Genomic DNA, 12145 nt, shown 5'->3' with positions numbered 1-12145 from the left:
TTCTATAGTTACGACAATTTATAGACCTCCACAGTCTACATTGACATCTACACAAATACTCTGTAGTTCATAATAAAGTGCCTGGTAGAGGGTTAATCGAACCATCTTCGGTTATTTTTCTACAGTACTACTCTCGAACCGCTCTTAGGAATGACGAGAACTTCCATCCTTCTGTTCGAGCTATGATTTCTCTTATTTTATTATGATCATTTCTCCCTATGTAGGTGGCCACCAACAAAATATTTTCGCAAATGGAGGAGAAAGTTGGTGATTGAAATTTGACGAGAAAATCCTTCCGCAGTGAAAAACGTCTTTGTTTTAATTATTGCCATCCCAGTCCAACTATCATGTCCGTAGCACTCCCTCTCTTATTTCGCGATAATACAAAACGAGTTGCCCTCCCTCGAATTTCTTCCATGTCCTCCGTCATTTCCATCTGATGCGGATGCCACGCAATACTGCAGAAGAGTTCGGGGTATAAAGGGATCAAACTACAGGGTCATCAGTCAAGAGGGTGGACGGGCTTGGCGTAATACAGTCTCTTTAGTTGAACTGTTGCATTTGCTAAATGTTCTGCCATTTAATAGCAGTCTTTGATTTGATTTCCAAACAACTTTATCCCCGTGAAGGTTCCAGTTTATGTTATTCGTAATTGTATTTACTAAGTATTTAGTTGAATTTACAGCCTTTAGATTTCTGTGATGTATCGTGTAACTGATATTTAACGGATTCATTTTAGTATTCATGTGGATGACTTCACGCTTTTTATTATTTAAAGTCACTTCTCACTTTTGTCACCATACAGGTATATTGTCTAAATAATTTTGCATTTGGTTCTGATCATCCGATGGCTTTACAAGAGAGTAAGTGACAGCATCACCTGCAATAAATGTGGTGTCACCGCCAGACACCACACTTGCTAGGTGGTAGCCTTTAAATCGGCCGCGGTCCATTAGTATACGTCGGACCCGCGTGTAGCCACTATCAGTGATTGCAGACCGAGCGCCGTCACACGGCAGGTCTAGAGAGACTTCCTAGCACTCGTCCCAGTTGTACAGCCGACTTTGCTAGCGATGGTTCACTGACAAAATACGCTCTCATTTGCCGAGACGATTACAAAATACGCTCTCATTTGCCGAGACGATAGTTAGCATAGCCTTCAGCTACGTCATTTGCTACGACCTAGCAAGGCGCCATTATCAGTTGCTATTGATATTGTAAATAATGTACAGACAAGATCTACGTTCACCATTTATGAATTAAAGTTAAGTATTCCAGCAGCTACGTACGTTTTTTGCTAGTCTAATTTCCTTGACCTGTTCCAGACCTCACGCCAGCCTGCGTGAGCTTAAACGCGTGCCTTTCGGCTTCCTCTATTCCTACGGGTTGGCTCTCATGCCAATCCACAACAAAAAATCTAATAGGGCTGCTCAGATTGTACCCTATGTCGTTTATGTAGCTCAGGAACAGCAGAGGGCCCATCACATTTCTTTGGGTAAGACCAGATATTACTTATGCTTTACTCGATTAGCCGGCCTCTGTGGCCGAGCGGTTCTAGGCGCTTGAGTCCGAAACCTCGCTGCCACTACGGTCACAGGTTCGAATCCTGCCTCGGGTATGGCTGTGTGTGTTGTCCTTAGGTTAGTTAGGTTTAGGTAGTTCTAAGTCTAGGGGACTGATGACCACAGATGTCAAGTCCCATAGTGCTCAAAGCCATTTGAACCATTTTACTCGAAGACTTTTTGTCAGTTAGTGTGACCTATCGCGAATTCAGTCGGACAACCGCGGTGATACTCCATAGGCAAGCAATCTGATTAGAAATCCCTTGTGAGGAAGAGTGTCAAAAACCTTCTGGAAATTTAAAAATAAGGTATCATTTTGAGATTCCCTGTCGATAGCACTCATTATTTCGTGAGATTAAAGAGCTAGTTGTGTTTTCTGAATCCGCGCTGACTGTTTGCAAGTAAATTGTTTTCTTAGAGGTAATTCATAATGTTCGAACACAGTATACATATATTCCAATATCCTATCGCAAATTGACGTTGGTGATTTGGATCTGTAATCCAGCGGATTAGTTCTATTTCCTTTCTTATTAAATTCACCCTATTTTTTGCTATGGTTGATGAAACTTAATTTGATTCCTTACCGCACCACGAATAAAACTACAAGCGTAAATGCTCTACGAATTTTATTTTGTTACTTGATTTTAGTTTGAACGTCACCGTCAGTCAATAACTGTTGTCGTCAGAGACGATAGCATATTGGTACCGAGAAAGGACTCGCATTCGGAAGGAGGACCGGTTCACTCCCGCGTCCGGCCATCCTGATTTAGGTTTTCCGTGATTTCCCTAAATCGCTTCAGGCAAATGCCGGGATGGTTCCTTTGACAGGGCACGGCCGACTTCCTTCCCTAATCCGTTGAGACCGATGACCTCGCTGTCTGGTCTCCAACCCCAAAACAGGCCCCACAGGCATATTGGTGAACAGCGTGAAAAGAATCAATAAATTCCTAAAGATGTACTGTAAAAACATTTTTACACTGCAAACGTGAAATAACGTTGAACTATAGAACCAAGTAGTGAGGAAACTTAATGGCAGAGAGCATGGGGTTCAACAGTATGCGCGAGTGAAAAATGATTGTAAACAGGAAACAGATCTCGAAAGAGTATTTCGGCTGCTAATCCTATGGCTGTGAACCAACTATAAACACCATGGCATGAGACCTTATGACACTGGAATATATATCTATTTCAGATTTTATTTACCTATTAGCTGACAAATCCGGCATTGCCCGGGCATTAATTTTGGAAATTTTCTTTTCGAAACGAATACAAAAAACGAACTGTGTTTATAATGAAATATTGAAAAAATAATATTTTGAAGAAATAAATTTTTTGGTCTTTACCAGGTTTCGGCTAAATTAATCTAGCCTTCTTCAGAAGCATAAAATTACTATATCATACCAGAGCAAGGCACAGTGAACATTAAAATTAAAACCTGTAGTACCATGGCACCACGGTACTATGGGTATTAATTTTAATGTTCACTGTGCCTTACTCTGGCATGTTATAGTAATTTTATGCTTCTGAAGAAGGCTAGATTAATTTAGCCGAAACCTGGTAAAGACCAGAAAATTTGTGCAACTGAGGTTGATACTTCAAAATATAAATCTATCACAGTTGCTGACGGGGCTGCAATATGCTACAAATTCTTATATTGAAAAAATATCATTTCCATTTATTCGCGAAAACACCTTTGAAATTATGAAACGCTAGTGGATGGTTCAAATGGTTCAAATGGCTCTGAGCACTATGGGACTCAACTGCTGAGGTCATTAGTCCCCTAGAACTTAGAACTAGTTAAACCTAACTAACCTAAGGACATCACACACATCCATGCCCGAGGCAGGATTCGAACCTGCGACCGTAGCGGTCTCGCGGCTCCAGACTGCAGCGCCAGAACCGCGCGGCCACTTCGGCCGGCAACGCTAGTGGAAAGAAATATACAATGTATAAGTGAAGTACCCAAATTAACAAACGTGATTTCGAACAGTTTGTGTACGCTGGGCGAAGCTGCTTCGTGTGTCTACAAAGCTGTTTTGTAAACGTCTCTATGGAAACGCGTTTAATTGTTCTATACACGGCTATGGTTTTCTCCTATAGCCGTTTGTGCTTTACATTGAAAGATGTCAAAAGCGTTATCAGATGTCAGGAATTTCTGCAAGTTGACTCGATTGTAGCAGTGACTTAGTAGTAATGAATAAATTTATTGAAAATTCATGCATGAGAGGCATTCTTCACGTATCTCAGTGTTTATGACGTCATATCTCTCTAACTATATGTCGTACAATGATACATTTATGTAGGTACTTTCAGCAGCATATGTGGATACTGTCGCCAAAATGTGTTGCAGATAGACCTAGTACAAAAGAAGTAATAAAGTTAAACGTCATGCACAGTGTGGCAATTTAACACGTATCTCTGAGTTTATGACGTCATGTCTGCTGAACTATGACTGTGTGGTTCTTACCCGTTGCCTGACAGTAAGGGATAGGTGTACCAAGTTTGGTTGAAATCAGTACAGCGGTTTAGGAGGAGATTTAGAAAACACACACACAGATACACATAAACATTTTTATAATATGTATAAATTGTTTCTTTGTTGTGAAACATGATTTCTGCATAAATGTAATCAGGTGTGGATATGAAGACAACTGCTAATTGAGCGATTACAGTTGTGGGTTTCATTGCCGTAATCTGGTGAACGTCATTACCGTACTCTGGAAAACTTTTCTGCGCCGGGCAACTTAACATCTGCACTACCAATAGAAGTCTTACAGCATACCTAAGCGGTATTGCTATCAAGGCACGTCTCGTCATAATCGGTCCATTTAAATGTTAGGGCAACAGGGTATAAGACGTTTTCGTTTGGAACACTGCAACATGGCGGATTCCTGGATGTTTTCTTCTTGTTTCGAATGGGCCTACTTTGAACCACGCTTGTTCAACTGTTGGGCTTTGATCTTTGCACAGTACTGTCGCATCCTCTGCTGATGTAACTGCTTCCTTTCTTCTACCCACGGTGTACCTTTCCTTCGGGGCTTTTCCTGAAATCCTCGGATCGGACTTCCTTCAGGCTACATGTCAGTCTGTTCTGGAGATCAGTTATTCCCAGTTCTTTAATGTCCTTTTCAGTTTTTGTCAGCCAAAGCAACCTTTTTTTTGCACAGTCAGACAGCCTCTCGATATGTACGTAGAGCTCCGAATTATGTCGCCTTGTAAATTCCCCATCTTCTTCTACCGGGCCTAGGATCTTCCTGAGGATTCTCCTCTCTCTAACTACCAATTTCTCCATCAGACCTCTCTGATTCATGAAAAGACATTCCATGCCATACAGGGCTTCTGGTCCATGACTGACGTGTAGTGCTTAAGTTTCAGATTAGGTGACAGGCATTTTTTGCTGTAGGTGTTCATATCAGTCGATAGGCTGGTTCCAACTTGTTGACTCTCATGGAAAATGACGTTTCCTCTGATAAATGGTTCAATCCGTTCCCCGAGATACTTAAACTTCTCAGTCCTATTGATGTTCCGCCTGGTCTACTAACATCTCTCTGTTAGCTTCTTTGATGTTGGTGAAGAACTCTGTTTACTCCAGCGACACTTGAAGACCCACTTTGGCAGCCTGTTTTCTGAGGCAGTTTACCTATATTGTCGCCATTTCAAGAGAATCAGCAATCAGTGCCCTGTCATCTGCAAAAGCCAGGCAATTTACAATCAGTCTTAGATGTTTACTAGGTGAATGTTAACCAAATTTGATGAAGCTGATGTATTTACTCCTGAAAACGTTCGCAGAATCGACAAGATCACTGATTACACAGTGGAAGAGATGACCATCGTCAGTGGTGGTGTCTCCACACCGCGCGAAGATTTGCCCCCAATGCCGCACGATCTTCCTCACGACACACGCCGCACAGTTAACTTCATAGGCATCCCACGGTCTCAACGCAACTCTGTTTACTCTTCACGTCACGAACCTTCCCTGAGGAACATCAAGTGCTGAGGGACCAGCCATCCTCCTGGGAATCGCCGTCAGTCGTAACTTATTTGCTCCCGCTGCTTCGCCTCATAGCTCTGAAACGGAAATGAAATGGCGACTGTCCGTCGCCAGTTCGCTCATGGTTTGTTGCAGTCCGCCCCAAAGCAGACAGCTCTCATCAGATTAGTCCCTCTAACCGAATGCTGGATTTAATAAACTTCTCGCTTCTTAGACGTGTCGTCCCACCAGCTACCTTGACATATCGGGGCCTTAATACAAATTAGAGAAAACTACTGTCACCTATTACTGCATACTCTCATGGCTTTTTAATTAGGAAGACATTGCATCTTATTGTAGATGCCACTGCTGGCGAGTTTCGGATTCTGAGAGTGAAACGTCCCCTTAGAAAAATTATACATGACTGTGCTTAAACTGACACACAATATTTTTAGCGCAACACAATCTGACTTTCAAAAATCCCTACAAAAAAATGGCCCTGACTAACATTAACCTATACGTTTCACAAATCGCTTACCTCACAAAAATCTTGGTTACTCGAACTACTGCAATACAGCGAGCGCCACTACTGCCAGCTAAATAAGAGATTCAAACTACGGAAGGGACTAACTACTGATAGGCATAGTTAGCAAATGAAAGATTTTAATAGAGAACAAACAATGTATTTACCTTAATAGTCATCAAAAGTCATAATATATATAGCAGTTCATGACATCCAGTCTTACAAATTTCAAAACTCCGCCATTTCTTTCCCCACATCCACCACTGCTGGCTGCTCACCTCCAACTGCGCAACGCTACGCGCTGTTCACATCCAGCTGCCGCTGCCCAACACTACAATGGCAGACAACAATGCAAACTAGCCACAGACTGCACACAGCACAGCCAGTGATTTTTATACAGAGTGCTATGTAACGTTGCCAATAAGAAAACATAAACAGCCTACTTACAAGAGTTCGTCCTCACACGGAGCACCCTCCCCTTCGCCTTGACAATGTCAGACCACACACGAGCGCTGCGACATCTGCACCAGTCAAACGCCACGGTTCCACTGTCATCGATCATATTTCGTACAGTCTCGATTTGGCCATCCGACTTTCATCTGTTTCCAAAACTTGAAGAACACCTTCGAGGACTTCACTTTGAGAGTGCTGAAGCGGTGCAAGCAGGAGTGAGGATGTGGCTCCGTCAAAAATATCAAGTATTCTCGTTAGCAGAAATGTGTTCGTCGCCAGAGTGAATATGTTGGGAAATAAATATATAGACAGAAGAATGAGATGTAGATTGTTAAAAACGTTCGTTTCATTTAAAAATCTTTAAGAGTTTTCACTTGAAAAATTCGGAGGCATTACTTTTCAGCATACCCTCCTATTTAATATTTGATTTGAAGTACAATCTGTCAAGTAGAGGAGAAAAGGTTTATATATTTCGTGTTTGTAGCTGGTTTTTATGCTTTCCTTTGAAGTTTTTGAAGACCCGGTCCTGCGTACAAATTTTGTGATTCACTCTGACAGAAAATAAAACTTACAGAAAATAAAATTACATTCACTTATGGCTCTAAAATTTTTGACATGACACTTCTTATTGGAGCATCTATAACCGTCCTTATCAATACACCATGTAGAAGCCCCCGTCCCTTCTTTGTCCAGACCACGTTGCGTAGTTTGGACGGGAAGGTTAGTGGACTTTCCCTCGACATGTTCTGGACGCAAATTTCAGTGGTACTACTTTCCCTGGCCGCAGGCTACAGGGCATCTGAAATTGCGACGATTCACTGGCTGGTCAAACTTGCGCCCAAACAAATATGACACGGTTGCTGAGTCCAGAGGTGGATGCGGGAAACCGTAGGAAGAGGAAGGAAGGGGAAACGGAAGGAAAGGGAAACGGAAGGAAGGAGAAAGATGCTCCACTAAGAAAAAAAAGTAACTGAGAGACTGATTTACCCGAACGTAGGTAGAAACAACCGAAAGATATAGCAGTCCCCCATTTTTATGGTCGCAGATTCATTGTCTATAGACCTTTGTTCACAATTTTAAAGCTAAGTGAAATACTGGCAATTGCGAGACACACTTCGACTTTATACCATATAAATTAAGAAGTTATTAAATTTCTGAACATTCGTTGCTACAATTATCGTTTAAACAAGAATGCACACAAGTCCTTCTGATATTTTTTGACAAATGTAATTTTTTGCTGGTAAAGCTGTACTATATACTAAGCACTGATGTGAACAAATCATATAAAATCTTGAAATACAACAACAATAATAATAATAATATATTGTTATTACAGTTTTGAACATGGCTGTTATTGAGCAACCGTATACTAGTTTAGAGACAGGATTAAACAGCCAACCATTTGCCCATAAACGGTAGGTACATTGACCTGGGTTTCGAAGCCTACTAGGGGTGTCTTCATCTGAATGAAATATTGCTAAATTGTGAAATTACATTGCTAAAAAGCAATAGTCAGAATCTGGAGCAGCTATGCTCATGTCAAAAATAAAATATATATCGTTCTAGGTTTTTATCAGGTTACCTTCCATTGGGAAAGCTGTTGCACTCAGCGACTGTTATATTGACTTGTAAATTATAGGTTTCAGCGATCAGTCGTCCTTTTTAAATTTTATTGGTGGATCTAGATTTCAGCTAGAAGCTAGCCATTCTCAATGCACTATTATTTATGCTCAATGCATGTAATGCCTGTTGGTCGGGCTACATCCACAGTTCATTGAATACTCTCAATATATTCCAACAGGCATTACATGCATTCAGCATAAATAATAGTGCATTCAGTACATTCAGCTTCTAGCTGAAATCTAGATCTGCCAATAAAATTTAAAAAGGACGACTGATCGCTGAACTCTATAATTTACAAGTTCTAGGTTTTGCCATGTGTACCCAGCTGCGAACAACTTCTATTTCTGCTGATTCCATATTTTTGTCCACCCGGTGTATATTTGTATGTATAAACTTGTAAGTATTATATTTCAAGTGCGTTAGTATGTGTAGAGCACAGTCTATAACGCTGTAGGCGTTTTATACCAATCAACTTTTTAATTTTAATATTTTTATTTATTGTAGAACTACGCGAGATATATTGGTGTGCAAACTGAAGGACGAAAGTAATTTTCACGTGAAGTGTCACTGCCACGTAACATAGTTTGATGAAACTTGAGCCATACGTAGAAAGAACTGCTACAGCATAGCATAGAAGATAAGTTAAAGAAGTAGGCAATGAGACAAATGGAAATGACACTTTTATTCAACAACAATAATTACACTGAAGTCATCGCAATTATGATGGTCCCTTCGACATTACAAAAGTCAGTACATGTTTCTCAATGGGGTGTGTGATCAACCATGCTGGCCACGGGGTTGGGAGAGCGGTCCATTCCTCCACCAGCGCTGTTGACAACTGCTGCACGTTTGCTAATGCGTGTGGACTTGCTGAAGCACGTTTTCCCAACGCACACCACACATGTTCGATGGGATGTAAGGCGGTGGAACGGGCAGACCACTCCATTCGCTGAATATCCTCTTGTTCCGAGAAGTCATCCACCTGCACTGCTACGGTCGCGTTGTCATCCTTCCATAAAAATGAGATAAAAGCCGAATGTGGCCCTTAAAGACCCCCACGGGGAGATAGTACAGTGTAACAATAGCGTTGACCGGTGATTGTACAGCCGGCCGAAGTGGCCGTGCGGTTAAAGGCGCTGCAGCCTGGAACCGCAAGACCGCTACGGTCGCAGGTTCGAATCCTGCCTCGGGCATGGATGTTTGTGATGTCCTTAGGTTAGTTAGGTTTAACTAGTTCTAAGTTCTAGGGGACTAATAACCTCAGCAGTTGAGTCCCATAGTGCTCAGAGCCATTTGAACCATTTTTTTGGTGATTGTACTGTGTTCAAAGATTTGTCGGTCAATACACCAATGCAACATTGTCGCTCTCTACGCCATAGCATCCGGACCTCCAAAACGATTGACTGAGTGATGTGGCGCAATGTTTAGCACACTGGACTCGCATTTACAAATCCACGTTCGGCTGTTCTGATTCGGGTTTTCCGTGATTTCCCTAAATCGCTCAAGGGAAATGCTGAGATGGTTCCTTTGAAAGGACACGGCCGATTTCCTTCCCCATCCTTGAAACTGTCCGAGCTTGTGCTCCGTCTCTAATGCCCTCGACATCGACAGGACGTTAAACCGTAATCTTCCTTTCTTTTCCAAAACTATCATGTTGGACAATGTTCCTGGGTGGATTAGGTGTCCCCCTCTCCCAGTGTGAGAGTATTTTCATCCGAAAAGAGCGCGCTACCACACTCTTCGTTCGTTCAGTCCCCATGCTCTTGGCACCTCACAACTCTCGAACAGTGGGGACGTTCGGCTAAGCTCAGTGATAGCTTTCTTTGACGTCAGTATGACATTACAGCGCAGTTTCGACAGTTGGGGGTGTCTATCGACTTCCGTGGTTCATCGAGTTCTGATGAATAAGAACGGTGTGAACATCTCGCTTACCGTGATCGTGTTGATACAACGTCACCACCTAGGGAAAACAAAAGCAGTTTACCGTTTTGAATTAGGAGTCCACCCTCTCCCTGTATGAGAGTATTTTCAGAAACCCTAGTCAAATTGAATATGCTCTCGTATATATAGTATGGAAGTAATGCGGCTTATCGGTTCTGGGATGTCAGCTGCCGTGAATTAATGATTCTTAGAAAAATTTGAGATGTTGCTGTTTTCAGCACCCAATTACTTCCAAGCAAGAAAGTAATGTGTGGTTAACAGAAAATATCAGGACGGGAACCAGAACACGACCTATATCTCACAGCGCAATTCCAAATTTGTGTCCACTGCAAGGTAAGTAATCTTGCGCTACACAGTGGCACGATGACTCCATGGGGAGAGGGGGGGGAGGGGTTTCTCTTTGTCCGACTACCAGCAGTACGTTGTGTTCCTTTGACAATCGCACATCGTTGGCACCGTTTGCGAGAGACTTGGTGTCACTGTGACGTGTACAGTCACGGTAACAACCGTTTGCAATGTCTACGACTTCTGTATCCGGTTCTGAGAAGTGGGGGACGCCGCATTGGGTTTCGTTGTTTTAGCTGAGAATCGTATTTGGTGGACTTGTCGGCGACGTGCGGGTATCAAAGAAACACAACCCACTGGTCGTTAGACACTTTCCCCAAATGGTTCAAATGGCTCTAAGCACTATAGGACTTAACATCTGAGATCATCAGTCCCCTAGACTTAGAACTACTTAAACCTAACTAACCTAAGGACATCACACACATCCATGCCCGAGGCAGGATTCGAACCTGCGGTTCCGGAACAAAGCGCCTAGAACCGCTCGGTCACAGCGGCCGGCACTCCTTCCCGCCCCCCTTCCCCCCTCCCTCCCCCCCCCCCCCCCATGTAGACGCCGTGCCACTGCGAAACGTGAGAGGGTGTGCCTCGCAGTCCTGTTAAATGTGTTTGCAATTGCACTTGCTGTGTGACGTGGGTCCCTTCTTGCCTGTTGCACAGTGCAGCCGTCATCTGCTTCTTTTGTTGACCTTGGTCGATCACTTCCTCTCCTTCCTCCGGACAGCAGTGCCTGTGGTTCGGAACGCTGTCCATACCCGTGAAACAATGCCACGAGCTATACCAAACTCTTGGGCCACAGTCGTCACACTTCGTCCTTCTTCCCGTTTCCCGATGACCTTCCTACCTGTGAAGTCATCCAAATGCTGCCTTCGGATCATGATGTACTGAAGAACACAACGACAGTACACGGTAAACGCTCACTGATGGACGCACAGTCTTTCCTCGTTCCTCCAACTGCCACGTGGTGCGGGGCCAGACCCATTTGGCGTTACAGTCGTGCTGACCTCCCGCTATGTGGCGTCCATCTCTCCATGCACGACTGTAGGCAAGCAACATGCTACCGCACTTTCATTCGTTTCCACCTAGTAGCTGCGTTATCTAGCTCATGCTTAAGTTTTGCAGATTTGGGTAGTACGTTGTACAACTTTTGTATTGTATTTAATTTTTTTTTTTTTTTTGGGTTTGCAAACAGAGGATCAGAACCCATTTGTAGTTTACAGCACTGCTTAACAGAGATGAATATGGGAGACATTGCCAGAAACTGGTCACTTTGATCGACATACAGGAAATAAGCGTATTTGATATAAACAATGATAGCAGATAAGTCCCTGTTACAAATATGTCCAGTTTTCATGACAAATGTTATATGTTTTATTTTAATTAAACATGCTCTCAGATGTACAAATCAACCCAACAACGAATTAATAAGATATTCTTCAGTAGCATTTAAAAAAAAGGTCCCTCAGATTTTGAAATCTTTGCTGGATAACAAAGGAAATACCAAAAGAATGGAAGATCTCACTTATAAAACCAATATTTGAAAAAGAAGACAGATCAAAACCCGAAAATTATAGAGGCATATCACTATTAAATACAGCGTATAAGAACTATGCTAGAATAATAATCGAAAGACTAAAACCCATAATGGAGTGCCTGCTGTCAGAAGAACAAAATGGATTCAGAAAGGGGAGAAGCTGTACAGACAACATATTTGACGACATTATACGGCAA

Source organism: Schistocerca nitens, chromosome 2, assembly GCF_023898315.1.
Source record: "Schistocerca nitens isolate TAMUIC-IGC-003100 chromosome 2, iqSchNite1.1, whole genome shotgun sequence".
NCBI classification, from domain to species: domain Eukaryota; kingdom Metazoa; phylum Arthropoda; class Insecta; order Orthoptera; family Acrididae; genus Schistocerca; species Schistocerca nitens.
Note: the sequence above shows the minus strand (reverse complement) of the source record.